General features: G+C 41.3%; 2 long non-coding RNA genes across 7 annotated transcripts in view; one reads left to right on the forward strand and one right to left on the reverse strand.

Moving 5' to 3' along the window:
• The window catches only part of LOC126916934 (uncharacterized), a 186,538-nt gene extending 177,604 nt beyond the window's left edge, over positions 1-8,934 (forward strand). Inside the window, exons 4-5 of the long non-coding RNA XR_007710831.1 lie at positions 6,003-6,064; positions 6,417-8,934. This is a non-coding gene — a long non-coding RNA (uncharacterized LOC126916934). The remainder of the gene's footprint in view (positions 1-6,002; positions 6,065-6,416) is intronic.
• Positions 1-24,195, reverse strand: part of LOC126916916 (uncharacterized) — a 206,796-nt gene that overhangs the window by 128,722 nt on the left and 53,879 nt on the right. The gene's annotated exons all lie outside the window — the stretch shown is intronic.

Genomic DNA, 24,195 nt, shown 5'->3' on the forward strand with positions numbered 1-24,195 from the left:
AACTCTCGTCACCACGAATCCAACGCTCTCTCTCACACGGATCACACTCTCGCTAGTGTCACACGCTCAAGAAGACCACCCGCTCAGAAACGGTAATAGGATAAGCTAGACATCCTGCATACCACACCCATCAAAACAATAACCAAATAGTAACGGAATAGGCGCCTTTGAGATACACCAGACGACAACCCCTCCAGAGGTACTAAAACCACAGTATAAAACCCTCCAAAATAAGCGCTCGCCCCAATCTGTTAAAACATTTTGAATCAGTCTCTTGTAACACTTTGAATCATTCTGTTGTGACACTTTGAACCGTCACTCTATTGGATTTGCATAATAAATTCTATTATCATATACAAAATTTAATTTCTTCACCTTATTCGTGAAACGTTCGAATTGCGATGCGAGGAGATCACCAGCGATCTATCGGTTTCGTGATTTCTTGTGTCTCCGATGTGACACTAGCAACACTATCTCGGCAACGCAATTCGCACTCTCTGACTTCTCAATTCACAATGACCGTTAATTCCTTTTTTCTCCCTTAGCAACCCCTTGTTTTTTGTCTTAGCCTCACCACGCACATGTTCCGCAACCGCTTGTTTATAACTCGCCTGACACCCCTAGGCCCCTCGTCCACGATACTACAATACTAACATTCTAATGGGGTAATTTATTGTTGGGGAAATTACAAAACTCGTAAGTTTCATTTTCTCATGATTTCTCGACTTTCCAGGCTAAATTTCAATGTATTAGGTTGTCCGAAAAGTTTCTTTCGTTTTATGAGAAAATAATAGACGCTTTTTGTTTTATATTATTTTGTCAAATTACACAGTTCATAGACTTGGTTTCATGTTTATATGAAGGTGCACTGTTGTAAAAAAACACGTTTGCGAAAAAAAGACACTTTTCGAACAACCTAATATTCTCAAAGTTCTCCTTCATTAACATTTTGCAGCGGCGACACGTATATGAAAGCGATTATGTAAACGTGTTGCTCCGGTTCGATTTTATGATACAGCTCGTACAAATACATACGCGTTCATCGTTCCCTTGCGTCCACCGGGATCGCCTTCATAAATATCTCAATCTTCGGAGCGACGCGCGGCTGCCAGACTGATCGATGGGAAAGAGCCATTTGCGAATCGATTGCTTCCGGGTATAACGAGTTCTTGCGCAATTTTTCCTGCGGACGTTGAGAAGCACCGCCTTGCAGATCTTCCCAGCGATTTTTCTCGCGTCTGCAAAGGAATTACAAAAGCGCCAGCCTGTTCGACGTAACTGACAAAGCAGATCCGGCTTAGATTTGGAGAATCTGTAGGCTTCAAGATCGACTAAAAATTGTACGTATCTTTTCTTGGATACGATAACTCGAGTTTGTATAACTCTGTGAACTAATTAAAAAATGATTGGAGATAGAAGAAAATGTTTACAAGATTGAATGCCTTTTAATACGTCCGAAGAAAATGCTAGAGACGACGAAGAATTTTCCAAAGTGTATAAGGAAACTGCGTCGACCACGTTCTTTTGGGAACGTACAGCAACTGTGTACATTCTTCAAGCCTATAGAGTTTCATTCGAATCTTTTTAAGGATCATTTGTTACTATTGACACGCGTTCACTCTTTTCGCTGTAAGAGGAAGAACGCGAAACATCGAAACCATTAAAGAATACGAAGATAGAAAAAAGAAGAAATCTATGTACAAGTGGTATTAACCGGTTGAAATAAATCCAAAGGTAGTTCAGAGATATTCGAGTAAATTTTTTAATAGAAAGACATCGCTTTGTGAACGTCGTCGCTCGGCATCTGAATATCGCGAACGATACGAGCCGTATTCCCCTTTCGATTTGACGATCTCTTCTCTATGAAAAGAAGACGAAACGAGAAGGAACAGACTTTTCCAGCGCCAAAATTATGCTCGCAGCGAGCTTCATCTTTTAGAAAGCACAATATCGAGGATTCAACTGCAAATTCTTTGAAAGCAAAGTACACACGTATATCATGATTTTTTCTAACCACACAGAAAATTGGTCCGTCTTTATAGGACTGAAAATACTCGAACGCTTGTAGAATTCTTTCATGGCAATATCCTGCGTGTTTACGAAATATTTAACGGAAGAACGAATTTATTATATTTTTGGTCTTGAGTTTGGCCATAACAATCATAATAACAGTCGCGTGTATCTCATTCACACGCTAGTGAGATTTCAAAATGTTGTAGATAAGAAGAAAGAATTGCAAAATGTTTTACGTAACAGACGTAACGTATAGATAAGAGTTTTGCATGATAAGTTTCTTCGTCCACGGTATACGTTCTCGACGAGAAGAAACGAATCGAGAATACTCGTCTTGAAAGATAAGAACCGAGGAGAGCAAACGAGGTTGAAAAATCACAGCTGTCTTCCAGTCGAAATCGAATCGAACAAATTAATAGAATAATAACCCGTGCAGAATGGATAGAATTTTCTTGGATATCGATTTCCAATTATATCCGCCGTCGTCGTTAAATCCACGTGGACGAACGAAATTCCGCAGGGATATCTGCCCGATAACGATCGGCTGGCCCATTTTTACTTAATATCGCAATTCGTTTGGAACTCGTTGCCATCGATAATCGCCATCCATATCCCGATGCCGAAAACTTCCCGATTACTTCGAGCAATTTTCGCCTCCTCGACGCCTCGAATAATTGGAAGCCAAGTCTATCCAGCGTAGAAGACAGATGAAGCAAAACTATTCCAACAGAGACATTCGTCGAATTTTGTTGTTTCGTGATTTAGATTCAAAGACGAGTGATGTGACCAATATTGCAATTTTGTTGCGTATGCTTCTACTTTGGAAAAATAAAACTGTAAAATTATAGCCACACTGATACGAAGCTGCAACTATACCACGTCACATCGTTTGTCCATATTGGACCTCACCGACCGTGCTTTTCTATTGATGAATAATCTATAAAATTCGCGTTTAGTTGTCTACGATCGATAGGTGAACGATTCTTTCGGTATAAGTACGAACGTAAATGTTCGATTAAAAATACACTCGTTCGTCTGAATATTAGCGAAGACCGATACTCTTTACGCGTCCAATATCTCAATCACAAAATTCATGTGCATCGCATCGTTAAAAATATGAATCTTCCTGTCACACGGAATCGCTATTGACAAATAACAATGACACAGCATTATTGGTCTACAGCGAAGAAAAATCGCGCGTTTGGAAACTCGTACATGCGAACGAAAGACACGTGGCGATCTCGTTTCGATCCAGCAATGAAGCATCGAACGGATTGAAACGAGATAGAACAGCGTAAGAGAGGAAGAGAGCGGATAGAGCAGAAGGCAGAGCAGCAGGGAGAGAGTAGAAGGGGAGTAGAGGCGTCGCGACGCCGAGTAACACAACCACACCCTTCGAAGGACCTGCTGGATCGATAGGCACACTACGCTCTGCTTTAGCAGAGAAAGAGAAAAGTGGCGAGCGTTGGACAGAGACAGGACAGAGAAAGAAGATAAGACAAATTGCCAGAGATCTCGCGGCGCGCTGCTTCAGCCGCTTTCTTCTTTCCCTCTGCTCCTCCGCTCTCCACCCATCTTTTTCCTCGTTTTCTTTTACCTTCTGTTATATACCTGCCATGGACAATCGACGCGTGTCGCGACCAACTTCTTCAACGAGGAAGAAACTAACGCGTCTAAGATCGTGCTTTCGGTAGTTATGCGTTCTGGCGAACACGAATGTGTCGGAGCAACGAGGGATGAAGACCGCAGATGACAAACACGATATTTCTATTTTCAAAGTCAATAAGGAATTTCATATGGAAACTATGATGGCAGAATTTCGACGCGAGTTATCGAGAAATATCCAGGATTTTCTAACCGCATCGCTACGTGCAATATCATCCTATAATATTCTTAAGCAAATAATATTTCTCCGACGAAAACGTGCTGTAGCTTCGTCACGACTTTTTTTGCTTATATCGGCAAGCACTGCACACTTGAACGTTTCTCTGCGATACAGCCTGTAGATTATTACGATGTTTCATTTTTCCTTCGAGTTTCGTTCGACAAGTTTTACCGAACGACAGTTTATCAGAGCGCGCATTCTCTGTAACCGGACAACATGCCAGTGCTCGTATTATCAGATGTTATGTACGCGCGCTTTTTTCACGCGAATTTTCAATCTCGACCCGCACCGTCGCGTCGCAGTAACCAGGTTACCGGAGCAAATTCACGGTGACGTCGTAATCGAGTGAGCCAGATAGGCAAAGGCATACAGGTGCGCCTAATCGAATCCCCAGAGAAAGGTGGTGACGATAAAGCTTCGTAGCGATCGTACGCGCATAGACAGACAGAACGTCCCTAACTTCCTGACCAAATTGATTTCGATCGAAAAGAGGAAAAGGAAAAAAAGAGAAAAAGAACAGCTACGAATAACGTTTGGAGACGTGTAATGACGACGAACGAGCGACAGTAGAGCGAGTTCGATTCGTTTACGAGCGTAGTTGGTACTTTATTTTTGCCACGACTGCTCCAACTTCGCGGTACCACCGTTTTGTAGAAACTCGTCGACGACCCTCTCGACCGCCGATTCTCTCCCCTCTCCCAATTAGAGCCGTTAATCCTTCGAGGAGTTTGTTGCAAATTAAAGCGAGGCGGCTTCAATTACCGGTGTGTTTCGCGAAAAACATGGTCCATATAAGCGACGCTCATTTGCTTCGATCAATGAACAGTCTGGTTGAGCGACACTCCGGCTTCGGTTCGTATTGCAATGCGATTAAAATTTCCTCTCGTTAACGAGAAATGCGCTTTTACCGCGACACAATTCGCGCACATTTTTCAATTCGACGGAAAATTGTCGACCACCTCGCGACAGAAATCCGCGTCCTTTTCTCCCATGCGCTTGAACGTCGCGTTCTTCGAAGCTCGCCACTAGTCCTTGTTAATCCATTGTCGAACAGACACGTAGCATGTAAGGCTCTCGTGTACACGTGTGGAAAACCGTGGAAAACTCTATTCCGCTATGAGACGTAAATGAGAAGTTGTTGAACTACAGGGACAATGATACCAAGAAGGGATGAAAGATTGGAGAACACGAGCAAGAAAAGCTTTTGTTGCCGCGAAAAGATTTTACCAACCGTGAACCGACCGTGGAAACAGAACGTAACGACCTTAACGAACCCACCTCCGCACGATTGCCACCCTAACGCTATTTCCAGTGAAATGGACTCTTATCGGAGCGATGTGATGATGAAAGAGGATGACATAATGAAGTTTTTGAAACAGGAAGGAGATGTTTCTTGTGGGGGAAAAATGGCGTCTCTTGTTGGTATACGAAAATGACAGTGGTAAATGAGATTTAGATTTTGAAATTCTCATTGACCGACAATCTTTTCCAATATGATATTCGTATTTGTTTTAAAAAGCCATGAACGATATAAAATCATGCTATTTTCGAGATGTTTTATACAACCTACAATCTGCATAATATGTAAGAATTTTCGACGATAAACTTTTAAATACTTTGCTCAGCTACTTCATCTTATTTCTTATTACGAGCACATTTGAATTTCCCATAAATCTACCTAACCTGATAATAACAGAATCAATCGCCACGATTATAGAGCGCATCGCGTTGTCGCAGCTTTTGTCATTCTGGTCTCGATTCCAGCAAACAAATTGATGCAGCAGTAAACCAGCGGAGAATCTCGATTTAAAGCGATACAGATTTTACACGAGAGCTTGCGTCGCATCCGTGAATTCTATTGGCCCCAGGAGCGGCGTAAGTTCGCGAATACATCCCCGGGGATGAATCTGGCCAAGCATGTGCGCTCTGACCTCCGCTTCCAACGTAACAGCGTATCTATTTTCCTGTATTACCGTCGCACAACCATCGTTCCTGGGAATAGCATAGCAACGCTATCTCAAAAATGAGAATATCGCGGTGTCGCCGTTTAATCATCGCATACTCTGCATACCAACGATCAACATTTTGTCTTTTCTGATTGCAGAAGTGGCGTGTGGCTTTTGCGTGATGTTAGCAGTTAGGAGGAGAGAGCCGTTCAAGTTTCCGGTAAGTTTAATCTCTTCCGCAAACTTCCCTAGAATCTCCCCGTCACTTAATCCAGAAAAGTTATACACGTCGGTTTACGAATCGTTTCATCCGACATCTGCACCTTCATTTCCGCGGGATTATCATTTCGATCGGGCTGGCCAGTTTCTGACGAGTTTGATTTAGCTTGGCTACTTGCTCGAAAACGAAGCTCTTCATATTGCCGACCACCAAATAACTAAAACCGGTCAATTATTAGTAGACTGAGAACTCTTACACATTTTTATATTTTGACGAATACGACTGAGGAAATGGAAATTAAATAGAAATCTGTTAAGTCTAATGGATACTCTAATTTTTATGCTGTTGTTAGGACAAACAACCGAAGAGAATACGATAGAACTGCGGATGATACGCGACTGAGAAGATTTTCTTTTTAATCGTTTAATCTTCGGGCCAATACTGACCTACGAACAGCGAAGGTCGAAGAAGAATTATTGAGATATGTATAATTTTGCATGCTAGAGTAGTAGTGACACACATATATGTGTATGAGTGTGTTGGAATATGTGCATGCACAGAGTTTCATAAAACAGAAGAATGCAACTGTTTCATTGGTAGTCTGGTAAAGAGGATGGTAAAGACGAAGAGAGCGCTGAGACGCTGTCGTGTATCGACGAAGATCCAGGAAATCATTTATTAAATAAATCTAAAACTATTTTAATATGAATTCTAAGTGTAACCTTAGTGTTTCCTTACTTTTATTTCGGCGATTAAGATTCACAGTTCTCAACAAGAATATTTATGGCAGAATATTGGTGAGGAATGAAAAGCAAAGTGGAACGAAGGGCAGGAGTGTGTGTGCTGTGTATTGTATGGGAGTACAGTGTGACCGAAAAGTTCTGTATGAAACTTCATCGAAAGGTAGAAAATGATACCGAAAGAATCTCGTGGTCGTGGCTCGTAGCGACGTAACGCTGAAATACAACGTGATATCCTAATCACGACGAAAGACAGGAAATATATCGAACAGATATAGAATTGCTTACTCTATTCTTGGAGCCTGTAAATCGTCGATTCCTCGAGTCTCCGATAAATCATAAAAAGCCGAGGAGAAAGTGTCCGAGGAGAATTACTGTAGTTCCAAATCTACTTTCGTCAGTCGTAGCATATTGACAGCATGATATTCCAATCACGACCACGAAAAAGAACACCTGCGGGGAATATAAAACGACCTATCTCGTTTATAGCAAATCCCTTGGACACGAGATATCGATGCTTCTTCCTAGCAATTTATAAAAACAATCTCCGCAAAACGAACTGTGACACTTTCTGAAGATATTAGAGCGCGAGAAGACAAGAGCAAGAAACACGGAAAAAAGCGGCAAACCAGAAATGGCGGGACGAAGGGGTGTGCCAGAAGGTTAGGAAAAATGGAAGAAACGAAGGGTCAAATGCCCGCGTGATGGATAACCCGACAGGAGAAGTTCGAGCGTATAAAATTGATCAGCGAACCAGAATTATTCGATTGTACTTGCTGCTCGTTGTCTGGTCTCTTTCTATCATGGCCGGGCTTCTTCCATTCATTTTCCTTCTGCGTCGTACCAGGTCGATAACTCTGATTCTTCTCCTCGTGGTCACCCCACATCGTCTTGTCGATACTTTATTTTCACCGTCCTGTTCAATGACCACGGTCCACGGCCGATTGCGGATGGAAATACTTCCGTGGAATTCATGTACCGAGCAAGAAAAATTGCTGGCGTCTCTCGTGTCCCTGAGATACGAGAGCAACCACGTGTCTCCAGCAATTTTGTACCCGATGTATCGATACATACAAGTAATAGCCGTCTGTATGCAGGGAATCTTGAATTTATCGATGAAATAATCAAAATAGTTTCCCTTCAGCTATGGCTGTTTTCCTTTTTCTATAGCTTTTTATTATAGGAATAAAAGGCGAATTTTACGACATAGAAATTGTTCTTTCCTCGAGGCGACGAAATTGTCCAGCCATTTTCTTCTACGCTTTGAGATCTTTTTCAAAGCGAGAAGCCAACGAAAGATAGAAAATTAAGGCGCACCGTTTTATTTGAAACAAATTCTTCGGGAGAACATGCAAAATCAGGAAATTTCCGAATTAGAAGAATCTTACCTTTTGGAGATATCGCGTATATATCACTGGTCTAGCATTAACGATCTTTCTACGAAACTCTGGAACGTATAAACTTTCGCTCAGACACTTCGAAAGATGCAGTGTAGGGCCATAGAGAAGATAACTTGAAGTTTGTCCGAAGGCCAGGAAAATGGACAGAGCTGAGTGGCTCGTATGGAGAAACTTGCGACGTTATTGGAATTGTTGCACGGCTTTTCGATCGGTCGGATGAAACTGGGATCCATCGATGATCATTTTCCCGCGAACAAAAGACAATTTCACGTCGCAGGACGTGGCTTTCCATTCCGGGCAAGTTTACGCGGATGCGCGACACGACTGCGGAAACAGGGACACCGGATATACGCTACCAGCCATAAGTCAGTCCATATTAGGACACCTTTCCACCTTAACAGTAGAAATTATTGCTAACTTTAGTTACTTTATTATATTTATTTGCCAAGTTGGTTAACTTGGAAAGTAGAGAAATCGATGGAATTATACGTATCAATGGGAAGTAAATTTTCAAAAAGCTTTTTCTTTTATTTGGAAGTAGTTTACAATCAATTCTTATTGAAAATTATAAGTAAATTATTCTGGCGTGGTACTATAACGTGAATAATTAACGATTATTGTATGTTTGGTTCTAACTGAATCTAATGTTTAACGCTAGAACTACCACACAAGTCAAATTGACTGGTTTAACAATTTTATTTTAAAATTCCTACTTCATGTTAAATTTTTCTTCCACAATGATGTAATGACTTTCGCAACGATAACTAAAAGAATAATATAATGGATTTTATTTTGTTTTTTATGTATTCAAACTGAAAATAATTTTGTATCGAGGCTGCTTATACCAACACCAGTCAAAACAACTGGTACTTGTCAAAGTGTAAAAGGGCTCTGCAATTTGTATATCGAGCCACAATTAACCAGTTTCCTCGGTTTGTACAACTTCTCACACGTTTTTTAAATTTTTATTGCGTATCATTCGATATGATGATATCAGTTATCAGGAAAATTCCGGATCGATCGCTAGATCGCTAAATGCTAACATTAGAAATACCACACCAGTCAAAATGACTGGTTATACAATTTTATAAATGTGTCAATTCTCATTTAGGGATCATGGTCCCAGATAGATTGATAATACCAAAAATATACTACATAACATGGAATTCCTTCTGTAAGAAAGTAATAAAGCAATAAATAAAAAAATATTCTATTATTACGTATTTTTTAAAGACCAGTCATTTTTACTAACTTTGGTAGAAATAACTTCGTGTTAAATTTATTGGTAGTTCTAATGTTTAAGTCTAAAGGGTAATATCTTTTTAACCTGCGGATCTGATCCATCGTGTCAAATAATTGAGTAACTAGTGGGTTTTGGTGATCGTTAATTCTTATGTTATATCTATCACTGAGTTTGAACATTTATTCTTTAACTTTAGGTATCTTAAGGTCGCGATGTATTGTTTCGTTGGTAACATACCAAGGATCTTAGAGTTTTTGATTGCAATCCTTGAAGAATTTCTATGTTGAAATTACTCGCTGTTCCCCATAGTTGGATCTCATAGGTCCAAACAGGTTTTAATATGGCTTTAGTTAGAACGTCAGCCAATGAACCAGTAGGATTCTCTTAATTTTAATTTAAGTTACTTGAATTTATCTACGATTTCTATATCATTCTTCTGTCCAGAACCATGTCCAGATATCTGACTGAATCTTTGTTTGCAATTGGAATATTATTTATGGTCACCTGTGAGCAGGATTGTTTTCAAGAAGTGGAATGAAAACCACTTTGGCCCGTATATGCCTTATAACGCAAAATACTAAATAATGTAAAATTTATTAAAATCCTCTGATACATATGTACAACAAATAGGTATCGCAATATTTATGAGCAGCAGCGTAAAACGAAGTGATAACGGGTATATAGACGTTCCTGAATGTAAAGTTAGTACGGTCTCACCGGCTGACAACGACAAAGGGATCCTTGTGCTGTGGTGTGCCGGACGAGAGAGCAAGACAAAATGAGAGAAAGAAATGGACAACGTAGAAATGAAGATAGAACGAGACTTTACGTGTGCACGAGGGTGGTCGAGAAAAGAAGAAGCGTCGTTGAACAGAGTCCCGGGGCAGTAAATACTTATCAGTGCCGTGCAGAATTCCGACGTGCTGGCTTTCTTTCAGCGAGAGAAGTCCATAAAATAAAAATCGATTCCGAGAGACTATCCATCGGCAACTCCGCTGAATTCTTCGTCTTTTGTTTCCAGCATCTTTTAAACAATCGTATTATTTCGTCTTAATTCTTTGTACGGTTTTACGATTATACGACTTTAGCACGAATTGCAGTTCCGCTCAAAAGTTTACAGCTTGAAATTAATGGATTTCAAAAGATATAAGTAAACAAGTATACCATTTATGATATTAATTTGGTTTGATAATTATGATAATAATTGAGACATTGCGCTTGTAATTATAATATTCTCGTTTCTCGGTAAAGGTCGGGGAAAAAGTCGTGTCATCTAAAAACGAAAGGGTGGTAGAAACTTTTGAGCGGCAGTGGTTATCGCACAACCTATATATTTTGATGTGTAAAATTCACTGAAAATTACGATATCACGTTTTTCTTGATTTCTTATCGTCTTGTGTTTCTTTCACTGAACAAACAAATGAGTCGTAAACTGGAAAATAACGCGGCTTATGAAAAGATGCTCGAGCAAGCGAAACCGGGGGTTCATGAAGTGGCGCAACAACGAGGAAACATTAAGGGAGAAGCTTCCGTAAGATCCCACGAAATATGTCGTTATAGGAAGGACGAGGAAGAGGAGGAAGAGCGCACGCTTTGCATAAAGCATCGTAATGCATTCAGCGTCAGTTCGCGAAGCGTTTCTTCTTAAACCACGTTTAAAAAACGAAAAGAAAGGGAATGGAGAGGCAGCAGAGGGGCAGGAACAAGACGAAGATAAAGAGCGAAAGACGGCGAGAGAGAAAACGGGGAGGGGGAAATAACGCAGGAAGCTTTGAAAGTTTCGCTGGAAAAGTTGGCGGAAGTGCGGCGCTGCCACTAAACGACTTTCGTCGTACGTACAGCTTCGAATTTCATTTTGGAACGTTGAATCTTATTAAGAAGTAAAGTCGTTCTGAAAGTTCTCGAATATCGCGGACGGGCTTTCCCTTATAAATCCGCAGCTCAACACGCTACTTCACGTCGGCTGAAAGCTGCACCTAGAAAAATCCAATTTGGGGGGGGGGGGATGCAGGCGATTACAAACCTTTCGTCAACGAGGAGAATTTTCTGGATTTCGTTGACTCGATCGTGGCACGCTTTCCGGACGAAGACGTAAATACGTTAGCCTCTACAAATATTTCCACGTTTCCGAATATAAAATATACTTCCAATGAAACTCTTTAGTTTAATCTTCATCTTTGATCTTACGTTACATTTTAATCTTGCGTAACAAAATCAACGATTCCGTCATAATTTTGAAGATACAACAAAGATACTGATCCTTTGGCCGAATTGCGTTCAGTGTCCAAATATTTATGGACATGATAGTAGTATACATGGCGATGACTTTCGATTAAAAGAACCAACGTTGCTCGATCGTAACTTTCGCATTTATTAGCGAAAGTAGTAGTAGGCTACGCGATAAAAATTTCATTACGCTGATCGAAGGAATCCTATTATTCGAGAAGAATCGGAAAGAAACGGTAACGAGATCTCGCAAAATGAAAAAAGTGAAAAGAAAAAACGAATAAGGGGAAGGGAGAGAGTAAAAAAACAGATTTTTATTAACAATAATTCCTTCTTAACAGCCACCGATAAAAGCTTACCTTTACCGGCAACTCGATATCGAATCGATCTTAACGAGTTCCTCGGACACTCAGCCGCATAAAAACAGCGCGAGCGTTTAATGAAAGTAATTTAAAGCCATTGAGCAAAGAGATCAGATTTTACCGCGAGCCGAATAATCGAATCCTAAACTCGGGATTCGTCGAACTGGGACACGCAACGTCGATGAAAGAGGTTAGAGGGTGGATAAAAAGGAATAAAGGGAAAGGAAAAAGCAGAGAAAACAAAGAAGAAGAAAAGAGCGTGGGGTGAAAAAACGCGGAAAAAGTGGAGTAAAATGAGAAAACAAAGGGGAGATATTCGTGACCCTTTCCATTGTTTGCGTTTCACGTCATCTGTTTAATCCAACCTGCGGTCTCCCCTAATCTGGATCCGCAACCCCCTTCGGAATAGCCATCTTTAATTACGGCTATTTAAAGTCACCGTGAAGACACAAGCATCGTCGCACGCGGTTTCACCAGCAACTTCGCAAACAGAGAACGCCAGAGTGGCGTAGCTCTGCCCCTGACGAGAAGATTAAAGGAGTGACAGGCTAATGCCTAATCAGTCGTAGTTCCGCATGAATCGAAGTTCTCTTGCAACGAAATCGGATCCTATCGCCGCGATTATTCATGCTTCGTGTTATCGCATTAACCGCTTCGCGTTCCCATGATTACTCGGTGATCGAGCGAGTGAATCTTTGTCTGAGTCGATGGCGTTGAAAATGTTAAAATCGCTGGTGTAATTCCGTGTAATGGAATAGAGAAAATCCAATAGGTAGATGTTTATCTATGGTGGATCTTCGTGGATCAGCCAATTGGCCGCCAACGTTCTACGAGTTCGATTAAACGATGTACTTAGGGAAGCGAGCACTCGCCGAGTACAAACGAGCGAGGTGTGAGTTCGTCCTTGAGTCCTAACCAGGCTAAAAAAGAGCCGTCGATTACGGCCAGCCATTATTTTCCACGGCGCCCCGCCAACCTTTCTCGGCTTCTGCCGACAAGAGGGAGAACCCTAGAAGCAAGGAAGAGCAGAGAAAAGTGGAGGAGAAAAGAAAAGAAAGACAAGGCTTCTTCGTATTTTTAACCAACCCTTAACGAGCGGCTGGCTTACTTATTATTGGCTCTCGAGGCTCCTTCTCGCGTATATATATATATATATTATACGTTGGGACGAGGAGCAGCAAGACACAAGTCTTATCTCTTTCCACCATCTTTTTATCTTTTTCCGCGCGCAGTGCTCCTTTCTATCTTTCTCCATGAAAAGTATACGCGCTGCTATCTGGCCGTGGTTCTCCTCGCCGTGGCTTCCCACCCCCAGCCACGCCCCCCTATCCCGTTCGATGATGGAAATTCAAGCGTAATTTATTTGCAATTTTATCGCAGCCGCGCTCTTCGCGACTCGAGTTCAATTTTCTGTGCGTTATCCGCTACCGGAACGATGAATCTTTCGTGGAAAACTCGTTAGTCCGCGCTCGGCCCTAGCATAGAGAACATTACGAGAACGCCTTTTAATATCGAGCAATGTCCGTTGGAAGGGATCGCGATCTATTATATACATCCATACACGCGCAACAAAGCGAGAGGAAGGAAAAGAGAAGACATCGAGGTACGTCGTAAAATTGTAACGTTTTCATGGCGCGTGTACCAGTGTGCCAGTTCGCGTACGATCAAGCTCGAGAAAGCTGTATCAGTTTCGCTAATTCTATTTCGTTCGTTTTCTTTCCCATCCTCGTCCTTGCTTTCCCTCTTCTTTCTTTTCTAAACATTCGTATCTTTTCTTTTCTTTCCAAGCTTTCTCTTTTTTTCTCTTTGTCGGCTAACGAGCAAAGCTAGCGAAAATAATGAAACTACGTAATGGTTCTACGGTAATTTCCGTGGCTGAAGCGGCGAGAAATATTTTTCCACGTACAAACCGGAGCTGTGGAAAGGGTGAGCGGCGTTTATGGGGTTGGCTATAGCAGTAAAGCGCACGATTTGATGGGAGCCAATACATTTGAGCTTATCACCTTATCGCCAATGGGTATACCCAGCTAGTAGCATCCCACTGCAGGGGGTTGGCCGCCATAAAATATAGAATGAACCCCCTGTCAGGTCGGGTTCTACCCCTACCACCCCTGCACGCAGACAACCAACCCTGGACATCTCCCTCCGTTCCTCGACTCTCGTCCCATTCCCGTCACCCGCACGTCTGACACACATACACAACCCCTATAGCCTGCCGGAACACGCGCAAATACCAGCGGCCACGCTCGTCAATCGATCTCGATGATACGCCCACGCATCTACATTTATGTACAAATAGTTTTTCATGCATAAATTTAAACGCGCAACGACTCGACGCGACGTGCTCGCGTAATCAAACTAAATTTAAAGGCGCGCGCAATGGCCCGCTGTCGTTTACTAAGCGAACAAACTGTCGTATTCGCGGAAATATTCGAGAAAATACACGTTTACGCAGCCTGTTCAGCCGACACGAAGAACGGCTTCGTAATGTTTTATGTTTTAATCGAATCAATTTTTATTCAAATAGTCGCACTCGCGACTTGTTTCGCGTTCGTACGCTTAAACGTTTTTAACTTTCCATCTTTGCTTCCACCACGGACGATCTAAATTCGACCCTCGCTCAGCTTTTATCAACTTTTATCAAAGTCATTTGCCCTTCGCTTTATTTAATTCCTATCCGCCTTTCATTTGTCTCTTTCGACTTTCATTCATCTCGCAGGAATCTTTATCCGGTTGTCCTTCGTTGTTCTGTCATTCCTCTTCACCTGACTTTCTTTAACCTTCGTTTACACCTCATTTATCCCCCTAACTTCAATTTATCCTTCATCAGGCCTATTAACCGAGCAAAAGAACGATATTTGTAAAATTATAACGGTGATTCTACAAAGAACGACGCGAGGTACAATCGCAAACACCAATATACATCGGTTTTGCGTACTGTATTTGTACACATCCTCGCGTCTACGTACATGTACAGCATCCCTGTCGAACCCCATTCAGTCACACGTTCACATTGACCCCATAGATAGACGGGTGTGACGAGGCATTTAACACGCAGTCCAGCAGATGGCCAGAGGTGTAGAGGGTGGGCACCCCGTGGCAATTCGCAATCGGCCACAAATATAAATATTTAACGTGGTTATACGGGGCGCGAATAAAATTCGCTTAATTTATTACTTGTCGGCTGGCAAATTGTAAAACGCTGATTGCTCGCCTCTCCCTTTCGCGTCGCCGCTTTCTCTGCTCGTTCTCTCTCCTTCTGACTAGTCGACGGAAAGAAAAAGGGAGAAGGGTGAGCCGAGAGAAAGCTCGTAATCTCGAGGGGCAAGTTTCGTCGAGTACTCGCTAGGAACGGGTAAAAAGGCGCCTTTAGCCCAGAAGAATGAAGAATTGCATTAGCCTGGATTAAATCAAGAAAAAACGTTGAGTTGCGAGAGGCTCGGCAAGGGGTAGGTTATCGCGAGCCGCAAAAAACTCCTCCTTAGCGCAAACGCCCTTTTTCCTAAAACGACCATGGGGGAAAGCAGCTCGACAAGAAAATGCTGCCAACCTTCCTCTCACCAAATCCGTCAGCAAGCTTTTACGCTGTCGCGTGAATTTCGTTGAAACCGTTTCGCGGAGCCGCGTGGCCGCAAAACAGAAACACGTTGGATTTCACAGTGCACGCGCGCTAATTTTCATGAATCCATCTGCAATTCAAAATATCCGAGCGCTGATAAAGCCGGAAAAATGGAAGTGCGTGTGTTTAAGTTTGCCTACGATCGCATCGCGGCCAAACATTTCATTTTTGTCGGCTACTCTCGATAACGTCAACGAATGATCCCCCTAAATCCTTCATTTTTAACCCTTTTCTTGCGCGTCAACCGAATATTCGTGGCAATCTTCGCGCGGATAATACAGAAAGGGTTACCATGTGATAAAAGGGACAAAGTCCATAAAAACCAACTCTTTGTTGAACCTTGCAGTTTGAAGATTTCAGCACGAATTCCAATTCTCGAAGCTTTCAGCAGCGCCAAAACGCGCAACGCGCTAGTGTTTGCGCCTCTCTCGCGTTTCTCTCAAGCCTTTCCGGTTTCCCTCGAATTCGAGAACATGGGCAAACGAGACAGTCCATTGTCCGTGAAATTCGAACCTGACATTCAAGATAGGCAGTCAAGGCTTTTCTCGATGACTGTATACGAAACTATACATAGAAGAAAGCAAGCAAAGAAAGGGAAGAGAAGCAGGTTAGAAGCTGAAAGTGGTCGATTGACAGGGCATCGAGTCGCTCCGGTGTTTACATGCCCCTGGGGCCAGGCAAGGTATCATGGCCTGAAAGCCACCCCCGCCCTAGTAACGCTGCCCATCCCATAGGCTGCATATTGGAAAAAATAACACACCCTCTGCCGTGCTTCTTTCTTACCTCTGATATCCAGTTTCGCGACAAGTCTGCAAGATATTGTTTTAAAGCGGAAATCTGTCCCTAGCGGGCTGTAAATCGAGACAAGCTCGTTCGTGAACCGTTCAACCCGCTGGCTCCACTTTCTCCTTCGTTCTCGGTAACCGAAGGAAAAGTGAAAAAAAGATCGTGATACCGAGTTTATGGTAAGTGGCGGGTTGAACTTTTCCAACGTCCGTGGAAATTTATTTTAAAAAGTTAAAAATAGTGTGTCAGGAAGGAGAATGTGAAGCAATACTATTGGATTTTCAACTAAGTGATGTAAGAAAGCAACTAAGAAGGCAACTAAGAAGATGTACTGGCTAACTAGTCGAAACTCTAAACTCAGTATAGAAAATAAGCTAATAATCTACAAAACGATAATAAAACCAATTTGCACGTACGGAATACCACTATGAGGGACAGCAGCAATGAGCCACATAAATAAACTAGAGTCGGTACAATCGAAAATACTGAAAACAATAGTGAAGGCCCCATGGTATGTCAGAAAGGAGGATATACGCAAAGACTTAAAAATACCAACGGTCGAAGAAGTAATCGGCTGGTACGCAGAAAAATACAAGGAAAGAACAGCAACACATCCAAACCAGTTAGCTGCTGAAGCGAGCAAAACTCTCATAAAAAGAATACTAAAGAGAAAACAGCCCACTGATCTGACTAAAGAAATAAAATAGTCAAACTCGAAGATGGTATCCGGCTGGGAATAGCCATCCACATGTTATTTAGCAATTAAGCTAGAAAAATTTATCAAATGTCCAGCTGGACAAATTGTAAAGTACAAATTAAATAATAAAAAGAAAACTTGATCGATCGACTTAAAGAAAATAAATTCGATGAATTTTCAATATCGATCTATTCAGAAATAAAGCTTCGTGTGAGACAATATTGTCCTACATTTTGAATTTATTTTATCACGTAGATATACCTCGTCTCGAGTTGCTTCAGCCACCACCGTCCACCACAGTTCGTAAACATCCTGTTTATTCTACGATATAACGTGCAAGTATCCAAATATTTATGAACAATGCTATACGTTGGATATAAAATGAAAAAGACTACACGAATTGTCGAACCGATCGAATAAGAAACATAGAGATAAAATCCCATGTGAGATAGGTGCCCATTGTTCCAAAATCGGTATAACCATTTTCATAATTTGCATCCGCATACGATATACGAGAATTCTACCACAAAATTAATTTGGTTCGGTGTCCAGGGCGAATCGCCACTCGATTCATTTTACTTTAATCTACTGATGCATGGTTTTAATGCATCCGGCTGTTCCCAAACGTGCCGTGGAAGTTCGTTCGCGTATATTGTTGCTCGTAGCCTCCTGAACGTTGCGGCTTTTGTCAAAATGACCGGCGCCGGATCCCATCTTGGCCAGTACGCGCACAGACATCGTCGCGTTTCAATCCGCCTGGGAATCCCCCCAGTTGCCTTGTGAACTCGCATTTACGCCGGTGTCGGCGTGCCACGTACGTCAAACGTCTCTCGTATTCCTGAAAACCTGGGGGAAATCTTCCGCGTCGCAGGACATGCGAGTCCCATTTATCTTTCCGCGAACTCGTTCCTATCCGCCGACGATTATTTCGTAGGTAAATCGACCTCGTTCCGGTCACCGTCATCGACCATGTCCATTTCAAAGCGACGATCCTTTAAACCAACTATAGTTACTCATGAAAATGTTGCAACGTTTTTCAGAACTTTGTACGTATGTACAGTGGCGGATAAAAGGAAGTTTAAAAACGCTACGCTAGAAATCTTAGCAATTTTTCTACTGAAAACGTTTTACCTTATTCATAAAGTTTGTATCTATTTATTGTGCTTGTTAAATATAAATCCATTTGGTGAAATTATATTGTCTTTTTACTCGTCTTCTTTTAGAAACTCTTTCGCGTTCGTCACTGTATTGCGTGTATCGTAGGAAACATTTTGAAGGATGAGACCGATTATCGTGATTATATTGAGCCAAGTTTAAAATGAATTGCATTGATAAACCTCGATGTTTGTTATAAATTCTAGAATTTCATGAAATTTAAAGAAACAAAAGTATTTACAACATTGCGATACATCATGTTTTTTTTCATTATAATATTTTCTTGTCGCCCATTTGTGTAGCGAGTCTGACAAAAAAACACATAAGTTACCTCATTTACATATTTCAATAATGCCATTGTCTCAGTCAGTAATGTCGTTGTCGTTTAATCGAATTAAAATAAGAAACTAAAGTTTCTTAAATCCATAGAATAATATTAAAAACAGTAACAGAGAAGAGAAAAAGCACGAAATCTACTTTAATTTCAATAAAACTAAGAATCATCTGGAGAAAATTTTAACTATAAAAAAATATTCTTGCACCGTAAGAAGCCGCGTTCCCCTCGACGAGAGAAACAGCCAGCTGAGAGAAGGGAAAGCCGATATTCGAGTCTACCTTCTCGACGAATTGCTCTTTTATTTCGCCATAATAGAGAATCAAGGAGCTCGTCGATTATCCATTATTCTCAGGGGAGCCCGACCTTTGTCCCGTGAGGAACAAAGTGACTTTAAAAACTTCCGTGTCTCATTCGCGACTTCGTAATGTCTCCCCGGGAAGAGAATCTTCATAGAAGAAGCGGAGAAGACGGCGAGAATGGAGTGGATGCAATTCTTTACGCTTCATTTTTACGGGAAGAAAATTTAAAAAATTCCCTCGTTAATCCCAGGCGGCTCTCCAGGCAACGGTAATTTCTACCGTTCAATTAACAATCTTAATAATCTTTCCTCTGCGAGGAAAAGAAGTACCTGCACGCGAGTACACCGTTTCCCTTGGTAATGCAAATCGTGAAACAGTTTTCCATACGAGGTCGAGGGCGAAAAAAAGGAGACAAAAAAGAAAGAAGGGGAAAAAAAATAAGGAAAGGAAACAGAAGCTGGAGGAGACGTTGGCATCGTTTCGAGGTTTTTTTCACAGGCTGCTGCGAAAAGTTATTGGGCTAGGACCGTAAAGAACTCTCCATTTATTATTATTGCGTATAGAAACGGGGAACGAGGCTGCAACTCTGTGTACACGTGGAGAAGTCAGGGAGAGAGAAAAGAGGAAAGACCGTACCGGAGGGGAAAAAAAAGGAAGTAAAAGATGGCAGGTATTTCTCGAGGTTTATAACGAAGCTTTGTTTTGCGAGCGCCTTTAATGGCTCGCCTAGCCCACTGAAAAGTCACGCTGCCGCTCGTGACTCCGCATCTTTCCATCTTTTCCTTCCTCCGACAGCTTCTCCCCTTCTCCTTGCCTCTGTGTTCCTTGTTTTCGCTGCTAGAGCGCGCACGCGTGCCTTTCCACCAGCCTCGCATTATTTTCCATTTCCTTTCATCCCTCTGATCGTTCGTTCGCTAGGGTGAAAGACGATAGAAAAGGAGGTGACTAGCCGCGTGTTTTCTCTCCTTTTCTGTCCTCCTTTCTCCATTGCTTTCGTTTGCATGCCATGTTCCAAGTCCGACCTCTGGATTTCCCTGCTGCCGCGCATTTTCCGCTGTCTGTCGAGGAAAAATAAGGGCACCGAGATAGGGCTGCGGCCGAATCGAATTCACCAGGCCTGACGAACCGTGAACCTCGGCTCCCTTGCAACGAGGATCGAACGCACACCGCACGAGATAGGCCTGAGATAATTGAAATTCTAGAGACTATCTGTCGGCGCTGGAATTTCGACAACGTCTAACTATGGAGAAGCCTATTCATCGTGGAAATGAACGAGAATATACGTATTTTGTACTTCGAAGAACGTATACCAACGTGTGATCAAATTTTACCGATATTCTTGCTCACAATCTTTTCCACGCAGTTTCTTTTTCACCAAACTTTCGATTATTTTCAGTTTTTCTATTCGCCTAGCTTATAATTTATTTACAGTTTAATGTACAGTTTAAAAGCGTTTATTGCTGATAGAATTTGTATTATTTCTGATACACGTTCAGAACACGTAATGCGCTTTGTACAACCTATAAGAAAAATCTGTTTCAGAATTTCGTGAACGTATTCTTTTGCAGCTGTACGTCGTACTAGACTCAAGTTTCTATTTTGTATTGCGTAATATAAATTCCATTTCCTCCGCTTCCATTGTAGAAAATATACTCTCTGTGATAAAAATTTAATCTGGCGAAGAAGATTCGTTTAAAAAATACCTTGTCGAATATGAGTCAATTAGGAACGTGGCCGGCGATAACTAAAAACGATATAATTAACGATTGATCGACAACAAACCTTTGATCCTTGCTAACTCATTAAATCATTCTCACGTCCAAAATCGTCCAAACTTTCCCCGTATACTTCACCCTCGACCATCTTACCATCAACATCTCGAGACACCCCATAATAACCTCACCACGCTCCTTTCAATTAAGACAAACTTGCAACCATCATAATCGTCGAAATCTCTGCTCGTCGCTTTTAATTCTGTCAAACGAACGCGTCACCCTAAGCTCATCCCTATTTGAGCCCACTCTTCGCCCCAAGGATTAAGGCACCAAGGGAACTCGTAAATTCAGTGGAAATCAAATCCACGACATCGTGACGAGCACCGAAACGAAATGACCCCTAAAAAAGTTTCAGGAGTAAAAACGTTCTGGTTAGAAGTTCCAACCAGTCCGATCACGTACGCTCATCTTGCTCGTAAAACAAGTCCCTGTTGCCGCCTTCGGCTTCCTACAAGCCAAGCAAACGTAGATATAGCTGTCTGCCTGGTACCATAACGACGAAACGTATACGTAAAAGTGGCATACACTTGGCAACTTTAAGCGACAGGATACTTTGATCGACCTTTCTTAATGATATGTGAATTTTTCCAAAGCGAATGGAAGATTAATAGCAAATTAATAATTAGGATAGGTAATTAATACGTTTTCTATATACAGCTATCGGTCTATAAATCGAAAGTGTATATACTTATCAAAAAACATGCGATAATTTATTATTGTATCTTTACGATTTATTATATTTATTATATTTATTATATTTATTATTAAGCTGCAGATGCTTATGCATTTGTGGGAAATTTAAAGGTATAAAGATACCACAGAATACGCATAAAATAAAAATATATGTAACATACGCAAAGTATAGTACGTTCGAGTAGTTACAACAAAGTACGTACATTTCATTCTTTTAGTCGTATTCATAAAATTATTAGAAATTTACTGTTATTGATCTATTATTGAAATTCATATGTATTAGGTTGTATAAGTGTCTTTCTTTCGCAAACAGTGCACTTTCATACAAACATGAAACCAAGTCTACGTAATTCGACAAAATAATATAAAACAAAAAAACGTTGTACGTCTATTATTTCCTCATAAAACGAAAAAAACTTTTCGGACAACCTATATTTAAATTAGTATAAATTCACTACCATTCTATTCGTTAGCATTCTAGTTAAAAAAGGAAATGGTTTGAAATGGTGTAGCGAAAAGTTAGAATATGAATAGGAAAAGTTCTTACTAGCCGGACACGAGGACATTCGTGGTTGCACTCTGGAGTTCACGAGACCAAAGTCTTCTCTTCCGTCTTTTATTCTAAAATTTCAAATTGCAGTCTCGAAAGGCCGAACAAAAGCTTGCCAACTCAAAATTAAAAGAGAGAAACACGACGTTTTACGACTTTGGAGCAGACAAACCAGGTTCACCTCACGCAACCTGCTTCCTTTGAGGAAAGGCTAACAGAAGAAAGAAGGGATGGAACGAACAACGAAGCAATATTTCTCGCATTCTGTACACCGAGGCTGACTTTATTACGAGCTGACGCGCGACAAAGTGTGCCTCCCTTTCTGCCAGTCGTTCATTTCTGCTCGTAATGTGTCTAATGTAGCTATGGTCCGAGGTGTTTCTGGTTGGGAGGCTTTTGTTCCCTATTCACGTGCCCGCAGGCAGTGCATTATGACACCAGTCTACGCTCTCGTATTCGTGATAATCACCGACCAAACGCAAACATTCGTTCACACGCGACGAGAAGTATTTTTCTTCATGACGAACCATCATTCTTAACACGTTCGCAATAATTTTAATCCGACTTTATGACGTGGGTGTGATTCTCTCGCTATATTCGATTCTTCAGTATTTCGTAAACGCTTTTATCATATTTTATTTTAATTATATTTATAACCAAGGGAGCTTTTAATTTCCGAAGATTAACAGAGAATTTAGAGTTTCTTCCTGCATCTCAGTGGCAACAGGCGCACTATAAACTTCCGAACTCTCGATCCCTACACGAACAATCATCATCGTTAATTCGGGTGACGTGTACGTCACTCCAATACATCGAAGACGATACTCATTCGTAGATGTTGTCAATGTTTAAAGAATTCAACCAATTGTCCATTATTCGACGCATAACCGCCGATCGGAAATAGAACTTTCTTCTTACGATGGTTCTCGTGATAAAGGAAAATAAAATGTGGACGCAAATTGCAGACTCTTCGTGTAACGTGACAGAATAAGCATCCAACCATCGTAGTAGCTTAGCATCGTATAGTCTCGTAGTCGCCGATCATTGCAATCGAGTAAACTTTTAACAATCGTGTAGTTCACGTTCCTGTTTTTAAAGTCGCGAACAGCAAGATACTCATTCGCGAGGGAACAACCGTTCCATGTATATTTCATTCCAAATAATAAACTATCGTTCACCAAGTCGGGATCGTAAAGCGGAAGCACCGAACGACGGCGATTATTTTTCCAAGCAAGCCATTTTGTCGTATAATTTTGAAAAGATACGATAGAAGAGTGGAGAAAGAAATGACGGGTGTATAGAAACAAATTTCGAGCTGAGGCGAACGTATCGAAATCGCGCGACGCGACGCGACGCTCATAACTTTTCACGGCGCATAAAGCCGAAACGTAAACCTAAACTCCGCGAGAATTTAATCAACGTCGCTCGTATGAAATATCACCGTAGACGGGGTTATTACTATTAGTCGAAGAGAACGAGCTGTCCCACCTACGGATTAATGTATTTACGAACGATGCACGAAGCGATAAAACCACCTTGTCGGCTTGAGAACCATGAAATACTGTGAGATACGTTGCATGTTCATAGAGAGAACGTCGGGGAATTTTAACACGAAGAATCAATAGAAATATAGGAAGGGGGAACGCGCGTCGTATTAATACATTTCGAGCTGCATCACGCGATCTCCGTAAAAATCTGACTTTTAAGTTAAGATCGTGATACTTGGAAAATTGTTGTAAATCACAACACAGTCGAGATATTTTCCTACTGAACTGAAAAGCTGAAAACATTGAACAATATATTGCAATAAGTAGAGAAAATAAAGATAGCGATCTGGAACTAAACCATGCGAGTATTTATGCAAATTTATATTACGAACGTAAGTAAAGAAATACAGGACTTAGATAAAAATATATTAAAGCTATCTGATATATATCGAAAAGTAGATCGAAGTTGTGAATTTTCCTTGTGAATATTACGACAGATACCTTACTTTCGGTCTTGTACATCCTATTCGATACATTTCTACGAATTTAGATCGCAAATTGCACATAAACATGCGCAGTCTATTAATAACAAAAGGATATATTTTTACGTAACCCACGCAAAATGTGTCAACCCACGCTATTTCATTTTTCTCATTTGCGTTGTAAACTCTATTTCGTCTAACCCGCTTTTAACGTTGCAAGACAAATTATTTTTAAATAAACAATTAAGTGGAACATTCATCGCAGCGCCGCATACGAGCA

Source organism: Bombus affinis, chromosome 1 (assembly GCF_024516045.1).
Source record: "Bombus affinis isolate iyBomAffi1 chromosome 1, iyBomAffi1.2, whole genome shotgun sequence".
Lineage (NCBI taxonomy): Eukaryota > Metazoa > Arthropoda > Insecta > Hymenoptera > Apidae > Bombus > Bombus affinis.